Raw genomic sequence first — 386 nt, forward strand, 5'->3', positions numbered from 1 at the left:
TTATTGTTTTTGTTAGTTTGAGCTTCCTAGATAATACGTTTTCATTTGTCTTACAGCTTATTACAGCAGAGATAGACTTAAAAAGAGGCTAAATTTTTGGTACTGGCAGTTTTGCAAACTATATTCTATATGAAGTCCTTCTAACACTAAAGACCGACATCTGGGCTTTTTTTTTTTTTTTAATGGAACTTATAGAGATAAATATTACTATCATTAAAACCAAAATCTCAGTGAATGGATTAAAAAGTAGATTTGAAGAAGTTCGGTAACTGCAGGATAGGTATGATGAATTACTCAGAATGTAATAAATATATCAGGACTTTTTTTTTTAATAAGAGGGATTGAGAAGCACGGAGAATAAGATGAGAAAGTGTAGCAACCACAAC

The sequence above is a fragment of the Pteropus vampyrus genome, unplaced genomic scaffold, assembly GCF_000151845.1.
Source record: "Pteropus vampyrus isolate Shadow unplaced genomic scaffold, Pvam_2.0 Scaffold163, whole genome shotgun sequence".
Lineage (NCBI taxonomy): Eukaryota > Metazoa > Chordata > Mammalia > Chiroptera > Pteropodidae > Pteropus > Pteropus vampyrus.